At 44.2% G+C, this 21,087-nt stretch overlaps 1 protein-coding gene across 4 annotated transcripts in view; it reads right to left on the minus strand.

The window, feature by feature from the left end:
* The window catches only part of TBX15 (T-box transcription factor 15), a 114,033-nt gene that overhangs the window by 64,694 nt on the left and 28,252 nt on the right, over positions 1–21,087 (minus strand). The window contains exon 1 of one of the 4 annotated variants that reach the window (XM_009001988.5): positions 3,457–3,676. The exons of the other annotated variants lie outside the window; for them this stretch is intronic. The gene's annotated coding sequence lies outside the window, so the exon portion shown is untranslated. Of the gene's footprint in view, positions 1–3,456; positions 3,677–21,087 lie in introns of those variants that run through there. 4 annotated transcript variants of the gene reach the window in all.

Genomic DNA, 21,087 nt, shown 5'->3' on the forward strand with positions numbered 1-21,087 from the left:
CACCAGAGGTCCTTCAAAATTTCATTCTGATAACTGAGTGGTCTTCAAGATTTACCAGTCAATTTCAGGTGAGCAGCTGTCAAGACAGGCCCCTCCTACGGCTCTTGGCACTTTTCCTGGGTGAAGCGATACTTTAACTCATCCCCAAGGCAGTTTGCTCTTTACCAGTACTTCCAACCTCCCACCACCACCTCCTCACCCGCCACTGGCATAGCACCATTATATATCTGCCGTCGTGGTCTTTTAATTTCTGTCACGTGAAAAGTGGACCTTTCTCCAAAGGCCCTGCAAGCATTTGCTTTATACCTTGTTAGACTGTTCCCACGGGGCACCAACAATTCATGCTGGCGTGCTCCTGGAGGTGGCAGTTTCAAAGACGTAAGTAGGATAGACATCTGAGCACAGCCAGGAACGCTCTTCAAGTGATCCCAGCAGACCACCAACTACACCGAGTTTAAAATCTACCCGACTCACCAGGCAAACATAGAAAACCACCCTGTTCAGTAAATATCACGTGACTGACAACAATGTAACAACCTCTCCAGTAATCTGAATTCATCCATTCAATCAATCATTCATTTGCTCAGCAAATAATACTCATTTTCTAGCCTGGGCCTGGCTATGTGCTAGGTGCAATTAGGAGCACAAAGTTGAATAAGAGATGATCCATATCCTCAGGAACTTATACAATCATTTAGGAAGAGAGGATAAGCTCATAAATAAGTCTAACGAAAATATAATAGTCAATAGTCAAAATCCACCACAGCACACAGCATACTGGCCTTAGGATCCAAATCTCTCCTATTTCCAACCATCTAACCTTAAGTAAGTCGGCTAACTTCTTAAGCCTTAGTTTTATCGTTTGTAAAATGAGGATATTATTCATATCTACTTTGTGAAACTTTTATGAACTAAAAACAAGGTGCACGTGTATGTGGATTTGCATTAATACTTTGTGAACAAAAAAGATCCAGACATATGAATGCTAATTTTCAGGTACTATTATCTAAGAAAAATAGCAACAAGATTCTGTGGGAGTTTAGACGGGAGAGAAAATCTCTCCCAGCCCAGGGATCTTTTCTGTGAGATGGAAAGGCAGAAATGGGGAAGAAGGAGAAGGATCTTCCAGGAAAAAAGACTTTTGTGGTAGAAGCATGGCAATAAAATCTACCAAATGTATTTAGAGAGCAGCGATCTGTGTAATCCCGACCACATCTGTGTTACTTCTCTTGTATCCTCAGCACCTGGGTAAGTGTCTGGCACCTATTATGCACTCAATAAAATGTTTTTGTTGATTGAATTAATGAATGAAATGCTGTAGGTTTAGCAAAGTAAGAGAGGAAGACAGTCAGAGAAGAGCTGGGCGGGTAGGCTGGAGCCAAATGCAGAATCTTGATGCTATTCTTCTCATCTTCTTCCAGGAGACAAATATATCCCGAGTAATGAGGTGTCTTAACTGCATGTCATGTTCCCGATGAAATCCCTATTAAATCCCAGGGTCACCTCCTGACATCACAACCTGAACTATTGGAATCCTACTGGCTTTTCCTTGCATGACTGTGAGCTGTGTCAAACTGATTGGCAAGGTCTGACCCGAAATCTTTCAGGGGTTTCAACTGAGTTCACACGGTTCAGTCACTTCTGTGAGTAGCCGTCAGTCAAACACCTAGAAGATACTCAGATGCTAGCTCTCCGGCACATTAACCTAAGAAGAGAAGGTGCTTACAGTCATGAGGATAAAATGGGGAAAGAACCGAGTTCTTCTACAAATGCGAGAGCTAGTGATGCTAAGGGAGAGAGAGTGAGGAAGAGATGCTCTCCTCTGTCAGGAACAGAATGACTGCTGTGCCCACCAGCTCCCCTACACCTCCACGTTCGCTGCTGTCTACGGTGAAGTGCGGTTTCCAGAGCTGCTGAGAAGTAAGGGTAAATATCACAAACATTCTTTAGACGTCCACAGACCCAGATGTATGGCCGGGCAAGCTGCTTAACGTTTCTGAGCCAATTTCTTCCTCTAAAATGGAGACCGTGGATACCATGTGTCATGGTGAAGCTCTTGGCACAAAGTGGAAATAGACTTAATATAATTCTTTCCATGATCTGGAACACGGATAGCCATAAAGGTTAGGTCTTTTCCAGTCGCTTCCCTGTCCATATCTCAGAGGCAGAAAGGCAGCTTTCAAATGAAGACATGAAACTCTCACTAAGGAAAATGTAAAATGTAGAGCAGGAAATGGTCACATGATGAAAATATTTCGGGGCCTGGAGCAAAACTATCAAGATGGAATGCGGTAGGAGAAATGGTGAAGAGGCAGAAAGAGGGAAAGGCAGAAGCAGCAATGAAAATGCCATGTAAGAAAGCCTGTTTTCATGCGGGTCTGCCTGAGTGATGCTCTCCTGGTCCACAATGGCAGGCACACTATCTGAGAAGGAAAGTGATGACAGCCAAAAGAAGAGAGAAAAGGTAGACCACGAAGAAAAGAGCTGTATTGGGTTTTCAGTAAGGAAAATGGGCCACAGAGCAAACTCTCACCTTGAACAGAGAAGCAGAGAGAGCAATCGAGGCTGAAGATGCTGCCAAAGGCACTGTTCCATGAGAGGTGGAGAGGACGGGGCAGAGCTGGGAAGCTGCAAGGAGCCCTGCTCCGTGAGAGGTGAAGAGGACGGGGCAGAGCTGGGAAGCTGCAGGGAGCCCTGACTGCTGATGGACAGCCTTGTCAGAAACACCCACCTGGCTTGGGATAAGAAAAATGCACTGAGGAGGCGGAAAAAATCTAGTACCAAGGTGAGACTCCCAGGGAGCATGAGCAGGAGGCCTGAAAGGGAGGCATTTTAACCCTATTTTGAGACTTAGAGAGGGGAGCATGCCCAATGCCACTCACCCAGAAGTATTAGAGTGAAGAAATGGACCCAAGTCTTTCCCATTCCAAAACGTAGCCTCATCCACCATCCCACACCACCTTCAGAAACCCTAAAATCAAATGCTTTAATGGCAGAAAAGAGTTCACTCTTGGGGCACAGGACAATTATTGAGAACGAAATCATTGAGTGTCTTTATATTTACAGTTCACCAAATCCAGATTAAGATGATTGCAAAACTCAGCATCCTACCCTCACAACCCAAGTCCCCAGACCCTCCAGGAAAAGCCATCCTCCCAAGTCTCTCCTTTCTTTTTCCCCTGCAGCTCTTCCCGAAAGAAAATGAGTTATCAAAGGATGCTAACTCCAGGATGAATTTTTTATGATGGCCAAGAAAAGGAGGGTGGGGTGAGGCAAGGAATTGCCTTGCACCGTCATCTGTGTAGAAGGCTGATTTGGGAATCCCAAAGTGAACATGTTATTCTTAACTCCATTCCCGACTCCTTGAGTCATTCTGACCACGTCACTTAATTCCACTCATTCCACGGCCAATACCTTGGCTACAGCAAACCTCTGATTTTCCCCAGGCCTACCTACCTTGAAGGGTCAGAATGACCCTTGAAGAGACAGGGTCCTTCAAGTGTGTCAGCAATTCAGAAACTGACAGCTTCCAAAATAGCTGGTGTGTTGTTGAGTGTCTGTTGCCTTCTGGAAGAGTGGTAGTGTCACCAAGACAGCAGGATTTCCTTGCCAAAGTTGCTCCTACCCTCCTCCCCACAAGACTCTGCTCTGCCTCTCCCTGTCCCTGCCTAGGAAGACTTTGAGCCCAGGGGCCATGGCATTTAAGCACTGTCAGAGTTCCCACTCCAATTCCCACCGTGGTGCCAGTCCAGCATCTGTCCTGATGACCCAGCCTGAACTGTATTTAGAAGCTTGGACATAGCACCATGTTCCAGCCCATCTCAGAGTGACAGGAGATTTCCTGAGCACCTGGGCTTGCAATTCAAGTACTCTGAAAATGACTTTCCTCTGCTGGTCCGTTTCCCTCTTAGGATGGTGTCCTTCTGTTTCAGGCCTCTTCTCAGAGTCAATCGTCATCAATGCTATTACACAATGCCGTTTAAAAATCCATACTTTTTATAAAGCTTGGAATACATGCCAGGGGAAAGACAGAAGAGGAAAGTTAGTCAGCAAATGAGTTTAGTACTCTGTTCATGGACTATTCTTATAAAGATAAATTTCCAGGGTCCAAAGTGGCTCTGGCCAGATGTCGTGGCGCTTGCAAAGCCGAGGTCATGAGTTCAAGGCTAACCTGAGCAACCTTACAGGCTCACACTGATTGGCAAAAAAAAAAAAAAAGATAAATTTCCCTGAAAACATATCCTGGGAGTGTTCAGAACCTACCAGATACTGCCCGTGAATACAGAGAGCCTATCTACGTCACAACTCAGTGGAACAGTGTGTATAGGAATTCACTTCATCTTCTTGGCAGCATTTATACCAGTCTTGAAAGCAGCATACCAGAGTCCCCCCAAAATTAGAAGTTAGCTCTGGTTAGTGGTTACAAAATTAAGTCCATTTATTTGCATATTAATATTACTCTCCACCCAGACGGGCAGACTGATAATTATCTAACACTAGTCAGGTGAGCTGTAAGTCTTGAGGGTTACTGCACACAGAGCAGGTCTAGGCCCTCCATCTGATGGGTTACAGGAGAAAGAAAGGCTTTTCTCAATTGACCCCAAACTCTCTACCCCCACTGTCCCTAACCAGAGTTCCATGGAGACACCCTGTCATTTAAAAAGCATCAGCATTTGGCCTCTCCCAGTCCTGGGCAAGAACCCAACACTCTCAGAGAATGTGGTCTTAGGATCATGGCATCTAATCCATTCAAGGATTATTTTCCCCCCCTACTGTTCAGATGGGTGTGTTAATCATCACCTCTCTTTGTTCTGTAATAAATTCAACCCTGGCCTCTATGCATCACTGGAGTTTAAAGATGGCATTTTGACAGGTCAGATACTCGGAGTCAATGGACCACCAACCAGTCAAAAATCTTTAAGTACTTTTAAGAACATGTGGAAGTAATTTTTTCAAGAATTCACAAGTCTGGAGGATAAGATCTTATTGATGGCGTATGAGCTGTTGTATAGATTAAAGTATTACTTTATATACCATATTCTACATATAATCAACACTGATGTAAGAGTGAAGGCAGATTTTCCTTTGTATATCAAGTACTACACAAATGTTGTCAAATGCAAATTACAATAAAGTTTACAATATCTAGCATCTTTAAAAAAGACGAGTAACACTGTAAGTGAATGTGCAACGAATACATGTTTAAAATGCAAATGCTATAGGCTAGGAAACGTCATAGATATCAGAATAATTTATATGACACTGGCTATACATGTACCTTTTAACTACAGTCGTGGTTTGAGATGAATTATTTTATAAAGAAAAAATTTATTATACAAAATATTGATTTCTAATTATTTAAATGAAGAGGCTACTACAGTCAGTGGATAGGCTTTGGAGGTTTACAAGTCACTCAAAATGATAAGTTAAATTTGCAAAAGCTTGTGTTTTTCTGGGGAGAGGGTGCTTGGGATTTATGAGATTCTCAAAGGAATCTGTAACTTTAAAAGGGCTTAAGGACCACAATGGTCTGATAGGTTCTCTTCAAGTGTAGTAAACATCCATCTTTCCAAGCTCTCTTCTGCTGTAACAAAATGCATTTTCCCTCAGCCAGATATTTACAATGAAAGAAATATTCAAAAGAATATGACACAGAATACTAATGGTACATCTTTTTTTTTTTTTTTTTGAGATGGAGTTTCGCTCTTGTTACCCAGGCTGGAGTGCAATGGCGCAACCTCGGCTCACCGCAACCTCCGCCTCCTGGGTTCAGGCAATTCTCCTGCCTCAGCCTCCTGAGTAGCTGGGATTACAGGCACACGCCACCATGCCCAGCTAATTTTTTGCATTTTTAGTAGAGACGGGGTTTCACCATGTCAACCAGGATGGTCTCGATCTTTTGACCTCGTGATCCACCCGCCTCGGCCTCCCAAAGCTAATGGTGCATCTTAACAAAAATATATTTTTATCTTTATTATGAAGAATGAGGGGTTGTATTTCTGTACATAGTGATGAATCTTAAAATGGCCACCTAAGACCATCTCACATTCTCTTTATGATTCTTTATCTTCCACTGATCTTTATTTTAACCACATATACAAATATATATAAGTTGAATAAATTACAATCCGTATTCATCTACTTACTTGGGGAAAGTAGATGAATGGTAAATTATTTTTGAGTGAATGAAAACGTGGCTTTTCCTTTGGCCTTGCTGCTTTTATTCTGGCTCTCTCTTCCCCTGTCTCCCAGGAAAATATTAGTGGCACAGGAACCCCAAGATCACCAGGGTCTTTCTCCTTACCAAAAGTTTGCACTGCAAGTCTGCTGTTGTGAGACATGCAATCCGGTCCCCTTACTGGAGATGTGGTCTTAGTCAGTGGTCCCCGGATCTCAGAAGAAATCCCTCTACCTCATGACCTCTAAGGCAATGTCTGCGTCTGGCACTGGGGTTGGGAGGCAGCTCCCCAGGGAAAGCTGTACACAGTGAGTCAGTGAGGCTGCCCCCGGCAGGCCTGCCAGGGCTTTCCCAAAGGCTATGGCAACCGAGCCTGCCCATGGGAAAAACGTTTTGGTGAGCTCAGATTGTTTGCTACCAAGAACCTCCTTGCCCTCACAGCTAAACATCTATTTTTACCACATTGTGACACTGCAGCCTCTCTGCTGTCATTACAGTGAATGATAAATACAGTCAACTCTGCATGACTTGTCATGTTATGGTGAAAGGAACCCTGGATTCAGAATCAGAAGGTAGGCGTGTTAGTCCTGGTGTGGAATCAGAAAGCAGGAGGGTGAGTCCTGATTCTGACTCTACCCAGAGATGTGACCTTGAGGAGCCGTTTAACCCTGTGGCACCTCACTTGACACATCTGTGAAAAGTGGAGAAGAAATCCTACTGCTTACCCAACTCAATGAGGCACCAGCAAAGTAAAATCATGCATTTTGTAAATTATAAAGTGTCTTATGAATGTAAGTTAGCGGCACCACATTTAGTTCTTTAGCCCACAGAGATTTCTCAATGTGCTCTAAATACCATGCTTAATCCACACTTGCTAAATCCATGCAGTGCCCATCAGAGATGAGGAAACTGAGACTTGGCGAAGCACAGTGGTGAAGTGAGAAGACCTGTTTGCTGAGAGCCTGGATCATCTCCTCAATCTGGTTCATGCCTCCCCCAGCAGCAGCACTTCATTATTGCCTCATCTTTAAAATGGAGATGTTAACTGCTTGCTCCTATGAGACAAAGATCTAGACAACATGCCCATCCCAGCATCTCTTTCCATGATCCGTGAATCTGCAAGATGTGAGCAAGGTCATGAGTTCTATCATGGTGGAGGGTCTGTCAGCCAAGTGTGCTGACCAATGGACCCTATCTGTTCCTTTGGTTTCTGAAGCACAGCATCGGGCCATCTCCAGAGTGGTGACTCAATGAAGGACCACAGTACCGTCAGGGTCTCTATCCTGCTAAGTGGCTTTTCCTACATTCTGATTCTCTAAGAAACGTATGTGGCTACTTTTCACTGATCAAGCAGAATAGCTCATTTTATAACAGGCAGTCAGATAACATCTTTAAAAGTCCAGCTTACAGTCCACACCAAGAGATTGGCTCTATCACATATCCTCTTATTTAGAGGCCACTGGGCTGCAGGATAATTAGCACAGCCAAATTGCTCTAATTATTATTAGCACAAGAAGGCTTTGCTCAACCCAGTGGAAAACTGTTCTGGGGACTGGCCCTATGGGATTCTCAGACCAGCAGCAGAGCTGGCCTTCTGCTGTCTCCTAAAACATAAGCTAGCCCCAAAGAAACATCGGGTTTTGCATGAAGTTGCTCAGCTTCTCTAGGGCCCAACCTGCCTGTCTCTTTTCCCCTCTGGGCCTCAGTGCAGTTCTTCTCTCAAAGCTACCTCACTTCGCCTTTATCCCACAGAGTCACTGCTGTGGCAGGACTCAATGTTGACAACCTTCTTCAACTCCACAAGGAAACACCTAATGAAAGATCTTGCTCTTGATCCCCATTTCTCAAAACGATCTTCTGAAACATGCTGCTTATTGCCTCAGAGGAAGTGACTTCTCTTCCCTCCAGAAAGACCCTACCATGGTTTGAGTTGTGATTACACATCTGAAACTCATACAAGATAAATATTACCATTTATAGGTAAACGTTCCATTAACTCAGTCCTTAGGAGAAAGACTGCAACATGTTTCTTGTCATGCTCCTAAACTACCTGTGAAATACCTCCTACTTGTCATTATCTACAATTTTATTATGAGTCACTGTGGTGTGAACCAGAAAAAAATACAACCTCTTAGGAAGGGGGAGCAAACGAGTTTCAACATGCATGTCAACTCTAGCCATTTGAATGTGGCATCTGAGAGCTCGAAATTCAGAAGCATGAGGCCAATCCAAACTCAAAGGAAGCAGTGCCCACCAGATTGATTAGTCATGTCTTTCGTGGACGCAAGAGCAGGGAATAGCAGCGTATGCATTATATGTTCATTTTCATGTTATTGCTAAGATCTCCACTGGAATGCTGCTTTGCATAAACTGTCACAATATCCTTCTTACCTGCTTTTAGGAAATAAAGATTATTGTGTCATTGTTCAGATTTTATGCTATTCTTTCCAAGTGGCCCAGATTTTCCAGAGGCATCCGAGAGGCCACTAATCTCTCCCCTCTAGAAATAAGGTCATCATGTTAGCAAACTTCCTCTGCTCTGACACAGTTGTGGTTTTAATGGAGAACTAATGTCTTCATCAGTATCTGTGCTATTTCACACTTCATTTCCTCCCCAACTCTTGGATGAAAACCATCCGGTCCTGGTGATTTACTTTGTGGGAGCTTCTTTCAAGTTTGTTGCCTTCTCCAGGGATGTCACGCAAGCATTTTCGAGGCTCCAGTTGGGAAGCACCCAGCCTTGAAACATCAGTGTGTGATGAAGTCACTCATGAAAGCCAATGTCCTTGGCAGGGACCTGGCTGTGAGGCCCCTTAGCCGGGGCCCTTGAGTCTGAGGATAAGAGAAGCAGCTGCTGCTTTTCCTGCCTTTCTGTCAGCACTGGTTCAATGGTCAAGGTGGTCCAGATTGCCAGGACCCCCAGAACTGGGAACACATGGGAGGAAAACACAGATACTCTGAGCTCAGGATCCACTATTCAGGTTGTCTCTGGATCTCTCAGTGAGTTTCGCAAAAATCTCAAAACAACCTTAAAGCAAGAATAGTCTTAAACCTCTTTTATATGCTCCATACTTGTAGCCATCACCCAATCCAGATTCTCCAAGACAGTACTTATTTCCCTTCCGTGGTCCTCAAGACACATTGGCATTTAAAATAACCTATCTCCTACTATCTGGCTTGAAACAATAAGCTCCTAGCATGGACACACAATAAATACCTTGCTTTTCACTTGATAAAATTCTGGCTACGTGACACACCTCAGAGAAGCAAATAGGGAGCGTGAAGGAAGAAATTACAAGAGACTGCTCTTCAGTGGCAGAAGGCACCTCTCTTCACGGTAATAGTCATATACTCTCAGGGTCTAGGCATATGTGACTTGTGAAGATTTCTCTGCTGCTTTGAGGCCTCTGGCTTCATCGGGGCAGGCTCTTGTCTGACTTGTGCTCCACTGAGAGGGGACAAAGACAGGATCGAGGATGCAGGACCCAAGATGAAGCCAGCTCATGCTGAGCCAAGACTCACTGACGTAAAGAGGTGCTCTTTCTTCACGCATCCTTGGGGAGAGGCCACATGATGTGGTCTCATCTTTGGCCTTAAACATAGTTTAAATGAGGACAAGAGCCATGTTAGACCATTGAAGTATCTCCCAATAGCAGATGAAGGAAATATAGAAGCACTTTCCCTGAGAGCAACCTCCAAGTACAGGGCCAGGCTGAGGCCTCCCCAGAGAAGCCTCCTGCAGTGGTACTGGATGAGCTGCCTGACCTCTCACATGGGTTTGGCCTCCCCAGAGAAGCCTCCTGCAGTGGTACTGGACGAGCTGCCTGACCTCTCACATGGGTTTGGCCTCCCCAGAGAAGCCTCCTGCAGTGGTACTGGACGAGCTGCCTGACCTCTCACATGGGTTTGGCCTCCCCAGAGAAGCCTCCTGCAGTGGTACTGGATGAGCTTCCTGACCTCTCACGTGGTTTTGTTTTTGCTATTTTGTTTCTTAAATGAACATCTGCTATTCATACCTTGTAAGTATAGGCCTTTACTATTCTCCAATAGGAAAGCTTAACTCAGAATGTCAGCTGTATTTCAAAGACCATCACAAACGAGGAAGAAAAAAAAACATCTTCAGTTCTCAAGCTTGCCAGTAGGAAAGCACAATATGCATCATATTTCTCACTGGATGATCGGGTGGGTCAGTCCAAATATCAGCACATGATCTTGGTTCCTTACCAAATGGGGCAGTGATGATAAAGGAAAAAGCCCAACACACCACCGTTCACTCTGAAAAGACACTGGCATCTTCTGTCCCCCAAAGAGCAATGCACAAGAACAATTCTCACACTGCAACAAATTTAAAGTTTTAAGAACAGATAGAGTCATTGCACAATTCAGATGCCATGTAGCTATCTATAAAAAGAACAGGATATGCCAGAAAACAAACTACAAACCATGACTACATCTTTAATGTCATTAAATTCCTGGCTTGAAATAAATTTCCTTGACAGGAGAAAAAAGATTCTTTGTATCGATGATTAGAAATGTTCAAACTCCAGCTGTCACAAGGATAGCAAAATCATGAGAAAGGAGTTTCCCTCCTAATGTAAAGACATTTGCCCTAATTGGCTCAGCATTCTAAATTTTTGGAATACACAGGTAGCAGCTAACATGCAATTCCCATTATTAGAAGCAAAGACATTGGTTCTGAGCCCAGGGCAGGAGAGGTGGGAGATCTGTGAAGTTCCAGGGCCTGGTCCTTCCTCTCTTGCTGGCCAGGTGTCCAAATGGTTCTTGAGTTCTCCTTGGCGATCATCAAAGGTCACCTGCCACAACAACACTGCCTTTTACTACTTTGCCTCGTGCCCTTGGTTGCAACATCCCATTGTTCCCGATACCAGGTGGCAAAACCTAAAGGTCACCATTAACCTGGGCCAAAATTGCTTGCTCCCATATCTGTCAATTCACATCACACACTCGAAAGGTCACCAACTTGATGTTAGTGCCCTAGACCATATGGGCCCTACTCTGCTTCTCCACAGCTATAGCCCCAACTAGGTTATGTCCCTTCCGGGTGGCCTCCCTGGGCAAGGGTCGGAGGGCCCTGTTCCTGCCAGTATTCAAAATCTGAATGTGACTCTATCAGCACCTTCAGCTTGCAGGAATGCAGGGCTGCAGTGGGAGATGATGTGAGTACACTTGACCCTTGAACACCAAGGGTTTGAACTGTGCAGGTCCACTTACATGTAGATCTTCTTCTGCCTTCACCATTCCTGAGACAGCAAAACCAACCCTCCTCTTCCTCCTCTTCATCTACTGAACGTGAAGACAATAAGGATGAAGACCCTTGATGACCCACTGCCACTTATGTACAGTACATGTATTTTCTCTTCCACGTGACTTTCTTAACACTTTCTTTTCTCTAGCTTACCTTATCATAATAATATAGTATATAATACACACACAGAATATGTGTTCACCAGTTGTTTATGTTATTAGCAAGGCTTCCAGTCAACAATAGGCTATAGTAGTTACGTTTTGGGAAAATCAAAAGTCATATAGAGATTTCTGGCTACACAGAGAGTCGGCACCCCAGCCCTCACATTCTTCAAGGGTCAATAATATAGAAATGAAAATTTAGAAAAAAAAGAATTTTCGGTCCTTAAAACCAACCATGTCTTCAGATTCAAACCAAGACTAAATTAGCAATTATTTAAGTGTGGCTTCTCATCTCGCTCAGTGTCCTCACTTTTTTTATAAGGCATTTTACACTCCTAGGCCGATCCAGTTCCCGATGTCTAATACCTCCCTGTCTTGGGCAATCTGCCCTAACATAGCCCTAAGCACCTACAGATGCCCAGGCTAGGCACCTGCACAAAGTATGGCTGAACGTCCCAAGTGGGCTAGCCATGACAGATTTGAGCCCTAAGCACCTACAGATGCCCAGGCTAGGCACCTGCACAAAGTATGGCTGAACGTCCCAAGTGGGCTAGCCATGACAGATTGGAGCGGTACAATAATGGTTACTTTTTGGCTCAGAACGCTAACAAGGACTTTTTCCTCGGCCAAAAAAACTACACTAGGAACCACAAGAGACAGAAATCAAGTGTTTATTTTACTTGAAATTCTGCTATCTCAGAAAATGAAGCACAGGAAACCACCAGGAAAAGCTGTCATCAGTCAAGGACCTTTAGCACTTGAAGAAATGGTGTGTCCCATATTTAGACCAAGCCTCTTAACACAGAATAAAAATAGGAAAAGATGGCTTGAGGAAAGAGAGGCGCTTCGTGTTTTTTAAATACATACGCTCAATACTGACATTTTTCCATGTTGCCAAAAACTGGTTTCTGGAAAAAGGAAAAAAAAAAAGCTATGGCCAGCTAACAATATTCTATTTAAGATTTGCTTCTGTGACTAAATTAATTAAGGCCACTGGTAGTTTTTCAGACTAATGATTATTTATTTATTTTTATTTTTTTTTTTTGCCGTCCTCTGAACCTAACCCTCATAAATGAGTCACTGGACTTTATTCTAAATTCTCTTTTTTATTTTAACCCTTATAACACCTGATTTAGTCAGTCCACCAAACATAAAATATAACATATAGTATAAATACAAAATATAATATACAAATAAGAAGAGATAGAATCTTGGCAAATTCAAACTGCTCCACATCCCCAAGAGAAACAGGGGATCTACAGTGTGTTACTCATTCCCAGCCTCCCACTCTAATCCTTGGGACCCTCAGAGCCTCACTCCACTTAGAAAGAAAGGGAAAACACTGGGAGGCCGAGGCGGGTGGATCACGAAGTCAAGAGATCGAGACCATCCTGGTCAACATGGTGAAACCCCGTCTCCACTAAAAATACAAAAAATTAGCTGGTCATGGTGGCGCGTGCCTGTAATCCCAGCTACTCAGGAGGCGGAGGCAGGAGAATTGCCTGAACCCAGGAGGTGGAGGTTGCGGTGAGCCGAGATCGCGCCATTGCACTCCAGCCTGGGTAACAAGAGCGAAACTCCGTCTCAAAAAAAAAAAAGAAAAAAAAGAAAGAAAGGTAAGAAAGACTTCCTCAAAGTTCCAAATATAAAACACATTTTAAGGTGAAGTTTCGTTATTTCACAGCTCACACTGTAATATTTCAGATGGGTGGGAATGGAAGTGAGATGAGGAAGGCCATGTGCCTGTAATATGTCTGCTACACATCTGGGAATTATCTGAAACCCATGTCTTCCTAACCCAGCAGCAACAGTTTACACACAGCATTGTTCCAAACTTTTGTTTACATTTGTTGGTTTCCACTCTCAAGGGACTCAACTGTTCTCTTCACTACCCACATTTTTGGATGAATAGTCTTTTGCCCCCTACAAAGGTAGGCATTATTTCAGCAGATCTGAATTGGTTTTAATAAACAGTCTGAAATGAAGTCAGGGAGTTGTCCTTATTTGGAGAGGGAGTTAACTTAATGGGAATATTGAAAGCTATCTATAGTGCCCTTTGCCTACCCTTCTAAGTTCTTATCATCAGACCAGACCAAATAAAGCCAGGGTTCTATCCCTCAAGAATTGTGACGTGACAGTCAGGTGGTCATGGGAGAAACACAAATCTTCACGTGGACACTGGAGAAGCATGATTCTCAATAGCTACTTTCCAGTGGGCTGTCGAAGTCTTCTTCCTCCCCAACATGCAATCAAATAAAACTGTAACAGGAAGACCAAACATCACAAATCAACGGTGAGATAGACCTCTGGAGACCAAGGAACGCTAAGGAGTTTCCCTGTTCGTCCGGGCAACGCAAGGATCAAAGGAAGCTTGGAGTGGGTGCAACATCACAGCCCTGGAACAGAGGTCAGGTATTTGGCCTTTTCCTGGCTTCCAGTGATATTGAATACAACAGATAAATTAAGATCAAGGCACAAGGCAGTTCTAAAAGCACCAGCCTGTCCCCAGGAGATCCCAGGAGCAGAGTCACCATGAGCCAGATCTTATCCTTACTTGGAGGAATGCCTGTCAACTTGAGGGTGGATTACATACAACAATGTCTAATCAAAAGGCCTACAACGTGATCACAGAAGGAGGCAAACTCATCAAGAGCATTCACTTGGCCAAGGAAGATATCCTAATTCAGGCACAGGCCAAAGTCAATGAAGTTCACTATGCTCCAGCTCCTGATCAAGCATATGTGCGTGGAGAGACGGTTTCCCAAAATAGCAAGGGAGCTCAAGCCCTTACGGGAAAATCTGACCCTTTAACTCAAGGCAAGAATGGCCTACCAGCAAATCTCAAAGATAGGAAATATTTCTGGGATTAGTAACTCAAACAGATATTCATTTTAGGTTGGGGAGATTCCCTAGTCCAACTGTTGGTTTGTACGACTGAAGCACACAGGCATCCCAGCTGGAAGCGCTGCATGATTTTATAGGCCCTTGTTCGGCATATCCCTCAAGTTCCTCCATGATAGAGAGGGAAGAGTCTCAAGCACTTCCTTGGCTGGAAGAATTACAGTATATCGAGCTTCAGCCTTTATCAGGCCCAAGAGTGAGACCCACGAAGGGAGTATGAAGAATGTAAGCCACCTTTCCAGAATCCCTCTTCCTGGGCGGCATAGAAGTCACCTACACGACATCACTTTAGGGTTGCCAGGAAGGCCTCCCTTTACTTTACTCTGAAATGGGCTTTTAAATATACGGAAACTTCCTTCTTTTAAAAGGCTATCTGGGCTGGGCGCGGTGGCTCACTCCTATAATCCCAGCACTTTGGGAGGCCGAGGCGGGTGGATCACGAGGTCAAGAGATCGAGACCATCCTGGTAGAAATGGTGAAACCCCGTCTCTACTAAAAATATAAAAAATTAGTTGGGCATGGTGGCGCATGCCTGTAATCCCAGCTACTCAGGAGGCTGAGGGCGGAGAATTGCCTGAACCCAGGAGGCGGAGGTTGCGGTGAGCCGAGATCGCGCCATTGCACTCCAGCCTGGGTAACAAGAGCGAAACTCCGTCTCAAAAAGAAAAAAGGCTATCTGGCCTTTAAATATGAACAATGTGATGTTTAAAAAAAGTTGTTGAGGAAAAGTGAACTCTGAAACTGCTATAGTGATTTTGCTTGTGCAAGGGAAACTACAGAACCACCCAGGGCTATAAGATTAAGCTAACACAGAAAAACTTCATACTTACACAAGTCAGCATCTCACTGTATCTCCCATCTTACATATCCCAAAGCAGTTGCGGTTGTTCCAGAAAACCAATCAATCAACGAAGAATTACTAAGCACATACAATGGCGGATGCTAATAAGAATCATTCAGGGCCCTGCTCGCAAGCCACTTACATTCTATTGTGTAGACAGTGTGGAAATATAACACTGTTCAGCCAGAAAAAAACCCTGGCATGCTTTTCTGCTAGGCACGACTTTTTCTGCTAGAGTCTAGAAAGAGCTCTCAGAGCAATTTTACAAAGAGTAAGAACTCCCTGCTCCAGCACAATTAGAAAGCATAAAAAGGCAGAAAATTACATAAGGTCATCCTCTTCTGTTGCAATTCCCTGATCATATTCTAGGCTTCGTGGAATGCTTGTGTCTGGAAATTTAGTAAGATCCAAGGATTAGTAACAACATCCCACTCTTCCCTACGTGTGTCCTACGGAGATTTATAGTTCAGGTATAAAAGATCATCTACCAAATAGTTTACCCTTCCAGGCAAGGTAAATGAGCACAGAGTCTATTCTAGGTCTTCAAAGACCTCACCTCCTAATGGTTACGAGCTGTGGGTCATGCCTGGCTTCTCCATCCATAGCCTCCTAACATCTTTAATGAACAGGATTAGTGCCCCTTATAAAAGAGGCCCCAGGAAGTGGTCCTGACCCTTCCACTACATGGGGACACAGCTAGAAGGTGCTATCTATGAATCAGGAAGCAGGCCCTCACCAGACACCAAATCCCAAATCTTCCAGCACCTTGATCTTGGACTTCCCAGCATCCAGAACTGTTAGAAACAAATGTCTGTTTACAAGCTACTCCATTCATGGTATTTTTTTATAGCAGTCTGAACAGACTAAGACTTGAATTGGAGCTTAAATTAGGCAAAAAAGAATACTAGTAATGGATATTAGGACAAATGATAAAATTTAAATGCCAACTGGGTTAAATAGGATATTATATCAATGCATGAGTGTCCAATTTCCTAACAAATAGTTCAGAAAAAAATTGAGTATTTGTGTATAAGGGTTTATACACAAACACACAGAGATGGCAAATGGAGGAAAATATAAACAAATCTGTGAGCCTGTGTAAAGGGTATACTGGCAAGAGTTGCTGTCTATAAACTTAAAATTATATTAGAATTAGAAGGTAAAGAATATTTAATCATTCTGGAAAATCATCCCAACAAATTTGAAAAAATAACCACATCAGAGAGCTGAAAGATATTCACAGTCTTCAAAAAATATATTAAATCCACTGACACTTCAAGATTACGGAAGTCACAACCAAAGAAACTTCAGCCTAACAAAGCTGAAGCTTCCAAATGGGTTCTCCAGTTCCTGCCTACTTCCATTCCTATGAGAAATTCAGAAAATTATACTTGGCTACTGAATGCTATATTTAACCAATTATTGTAATATTGGGTAAAATTCAAACTATTGTGGAACAATGAAAACAATTGAGCATTGAAAACACAACCGCGCACTTGACAATAATCAAGGAAGAAGAAGGAAATGAAGAATTCAGTCAGAGCTGGACCAATCCAACGAGGGTCAGACCCTGCTGCTTTACCTTGGAGTAATGCCTTGGCCCACTGCACTACCCCAAATCCAGGAGTTTCGGTTTCTCCAGGGCAGGGCCATGACTAGAGTGAGGTGGCCAAGGCACTAGCCTGGGAGTGAAAAATTGAGGGAGCACCAAGAAAATCTATCAAGATAAATAATATTTCCATGCCATATATATATATATATATACAGACAGAGTTTCACTCTTGTTGCCCAGGCTGGAGTGGAACAGCGCGATCTCTGCTCACCACAACCTCCGCCTCCTGGGTTCAGGCAATTCTCCTGCCTCAGACTCCTGAGTAGCTGGGATTATAGGCATGTGCCACCACACCTGGCTAATTTTGTAACTTTAGTAGATACATGGTTTCTCCATGTTGGTCAGGCAAGTCTCAAACTCCCGACCTCAAATGATCCACACGCCTCAGCCTCCCAAAGTGCCAGGATTACAGGCATGAGCCCCCATGCCCAGCCTCAATACAATATTTTTAAAAATTAAAATTAATGCAAAACTTGGTAATGAATAAAATTATCAAAATATTTAATAAAATAAAGATAGTACTATGGACTGCATGTTCGTGTCCCCGCAAAGGTCATATGTCAAAACCCTAACCTCCAATTCAGCAGGTTTTGGAGACGGGACTTTTGGGGAGGTAATTCGGATTCGATGAAGTCATAAGGGTAGGGCTTAGTCCAACTGGATCAGAGCCCCCACTCTTATAATAAGAGGCACCAGAGAGTTTGTTCTTCTCTCTACTAGGTGAGTGGCCATCTGCAAATCAGGAAGAGAGCTGTCACCAGGGCCCAACCCTGCTGTACCTTGACCTGGGGCTTTAGCTTCCAGAGCAGTGGGAAATAAATTTCTGTTGTTTAAGCCTTCCCGTCGATGGTATTTTGTTATGGCAACCTGAGCAGACGAAAACAGACAGGATCAGTATTCTTGATTTTTCCTTTTGCTTCAGGGTTCCAATATCACTCCTATATTTTGATGTTTGGTTCAGCATAGAATTTTTTACATTAATTTCTAATTTTTTAAATACTGCACTAAATATTATTTATCTCGATTAGTGATATAATTTTTGCCTCACCCTAGTCCTGGCCCTACCCTAGCAAATACAGTCTAGAACTCCATTCCCACCACGACACGCTTCCATATTCTCACCAGCCCCACCTCCCACCTCTCAGAGAAGTAGCTGAATCCTCATGGTTCCTGGGACTGCATTTCACAGTGGTGAAATGCAGTCTTACCTTATTAGGCATGTTGAGATGCTCACCAATTCCTACTAACTCTATCCGGTCACTACCTCCTCTGCTCTCTGATGGCCTGGTTCGAAAGAAGAAAAATATTAAATAGCTGTCTCACCCTAGAAGGAGCACAGACAGAGGGTGGAATAGTAAGTGAGAAGGAAGATTGATAAAAGGATGGGCGGAGGACCATGCTTAGTGTTCCATTATCATAAATGCTAATCAATAGGGAGGCTCTTTAATTTGGAGAGAAAATTCCTTACTGGTTACCAGAAGGATAACAACGATATATACTGTGTGTGTGTGCTTGTGTGTGTGTGTGTGTGTGTGTGTGTGTGTGTGTGTGTGTGTGTGAAGTTAAATGTATGATCTGATAACATTCCTTGTGGGAGAAGGTAGAAATTAAGAATAAAGGGAAAAAAGAGAATGTGGAATACAGTGGGAAAGGTCAACTTGTGTACCAGGAACTGTGCTAGATACTTCCCACATTACCTCACTGAATCCTCCCAGCTATGAATGCTGGGCTGTGGAGGATACACTCTGACCCATGCCAGAAAGCCTTCAGGCGAGTAAGAGTATTTATTTATAGACATCTGCGAGAGAGACCATCAGCTCTCCTTTGGAAAGCAGACAGCTGTGTTCTGCCAGGTGTTCAGGGCTTCTGCATCTGAACATGAAATGTACAAGGTGTCTCGGGCCTGAGAGATGATGGTCTTTCATATTTCCAGTACCTAACCTCTGTCAGCACTGCAGGGGCTCCAGTCTCTGTAGCTGGAAAAAAACACACCAGCCCTGCCAAGCTGAGCTGAGCCTTCCCTGGAGTTACTGCCACGCAGCACCTGTTTCATTACTGTTGTGTTTTCCCAAAAACCACCTGAACACTCTGAGCACTAGAAAAACATGGAGCTTTATTCTCCAGAACAGAGTTGGTCCTACTGCACCCCCCTAACTCATCATTGTTAATTAGTGAACGAACTCCGTTTGGGGAGCAAGGGGAGCCATTATACATAGACACAACGAGAAAGAGATGAAATCTGACTTCAAAATCAGAATAAGCACAAATGTCTGCAATAAATTCAGTACATCCAAAGACACTCTGATTAAACTAGTTAGGAGACAATTTCCCCTCCTTATGCAGACAGCTGGAATATATTACCTTGGGGTGGAGCAGAGAGGCATGTTTCCTATGGCTTCCAGGAGGGAAGTGCTAGACTGAGACCAACTTCTCTGAATCTCTCCTGCACTTCAAGAAAAGGCCCAACAACTTAGAGATTGGCAAGACAACTGCAGGGCTAGCCGAAGAATCCCTGGAGCAAAACGAAACTTGAAGAGAAAGAGAAAAGAAAACAAGAGAAAAAGAAAAGGCAGAGCAAGGGAGCCCAGCAGAATCCTACGGTTTATGTGAGGTGGGATGGGGGACCCCCTGGCTATTTCTGCCTCTGCTTTTGGCAGCCTCTCCATCTTGCTGTGTTTATGGGCCTGACGTGACTTTCCACCCAAGTACACCCGCTAGGCTTGCACTGGAAAACTTGCCACCTTCTGCCCAGTTCAGGTTTCATCTGATTCACACCAGGAAGCTCTAGTTTCCAAAACCCCATGCATTTTTGCAGCTGAATGGAAACAACTGGATGCAAATCGGACCTAGAAAACACCTGCTGCTCTTCACTGCCCTTGCACCTTCATCTGACCTTTGAGGCGAATGAATGGGTGGCCAGACTCAGTGACTGAGCTTCTTCAGGCTTTGACGTCCACAGCTGCCAGCTTCCCAGGACCACAGAAGAGGGGCCAGTTCTAAAACGCACCAAAGTTTACACAACACAATTGGGTGACCGGAAGGCCAAACCGGAGAATGAGAGGAAGGGCTACAGGGAAGGCCTGCCAGGGTAGGAAGCGAAATGTTTAATTTATAGGAGATGACACAGCCTCCCAGGCAGGCTATTGAGTGAGCCGGCAGAGTCTTCCTCTGGATCAGGGCTTCATGTTGAAGAGTCCAGCTGGTGTGAGGAAACAGGGACAAGTGGCCACTCTGAGTCAGTCATCCCCAGTGTTTGCTACTTGTTGCTTTGAAGGGAGGAGGGAGGGCAGAGCCGAGGTCTGGTCAACACAGCAATGGTTCCAAGTGCAATTTAATCATCCTGTACTTGGCCCAACCCATCCTGTGGGTGTGAGGGAGGAGCAGTTTGTTACTGCTGGGCGGCCATGGCCGGAGATCTTCAGGCAGCAGCAGCAGGAGGAAAGGCTGGGGAGCAAAAGAAGCGGGTGGAGGTTGTGCTGGGCTGTAGGGACCGCAGGAGAGGAGTGGCCCCCAAGGACTGGGAATTTATACAAGGTCCTCCTTCCTCCAGGCCCTGCTGTAGGAAACCTGGTGGGAATTGCGAGACTGAAAATGATTTCCTGGCTCCCCCTTCCTAACTCTGGCTCTGTGCTGCAGACTCTGTCCATATTCTGTGGAGACACCCATCGCCCTGTGTTACATTTGTCGATTACGTATCTGTCTTGTTAAGAACAGAGAATGCTGTTTATTCATCTTTGTCCCTCCCAGCGCCTAGTACCATGTTTGTTGAATAAGTAAATCAACTATTGCTATGATGAGTGTGGTTCATTCTCTCCACTGAAATTAAGTATGTACTCTTCACAGTCCCAGTGTTTGCAATGTGCTGCTGGGGAAAAGGCAGCCATCTTCCCTGGGGAAAAGGCGCATTACTCGAAGTGCATGGGGGGAAGGGAGATGTCAGAAGAATGCCCCAATTACTATGTAATCTTCAGGTTCCTAGGCCCTTCCTCTGATTCTCTGAGGCAGAAGCTTGATGATGGAGGCCAAAAAGGGCCCGATGTTTCATCTCACCAGATCCCTTTATTTTATATGTGAATCCCGAGACCTGGGGAAGAAAAGTGATTTGCTCAAAATATCCTGTCTCGTACT

The sequence above is a fragment of the Callithrix jacchus genome, chromosome 7, assembly GCF_049354715.1.
Source record: "Callithrix jacchus isolate 240 chromosome 7, calJac240_pri, whole genome shotgun sequence".
NCBI classification, from domain to species: Eukaryota; Metazoa; Chordata; class Mammalia; order Primates; family Cebidae; genus Callithrix; species Callithrix jacchus.